Genomic DNA, 234 nt, shown 5'->3' on the forward strand with positions numbered 1-234 from the left:
TCAGCATCAGGATCAACGTAGGGGCCCTGGAATCAAAACCCTCTATATTTTTTTAAGACCACAAACACATTATCCACACGGCCTCTGATCAGGACATACACCTATCTCGTCACAGAAACAGGCATACCCAAGACACTGGGCGTCCCGAAGCCAAGCAATGATACGCTTTCATACAATACTTCATATCATTACATGGCTCCAGAAACATGTAGATCTAATTCTCATCAGGCCATA

Source organism: Scomber japonicus, chromosome 13 (genome assembly GCF_027409825.1).
Source record: "Scomber japonicus isolate fScoJap1 chromosome 13, fScoJap1.pri, whole genome shotgun sequence".
Classification (NCBI taxonomy): domain Eukaryota; kingdom Metazoa; phylum Chordata; class Actinopteri; order Scombriformes; family Scombridae; genus Scomber; species Scomber japonicus.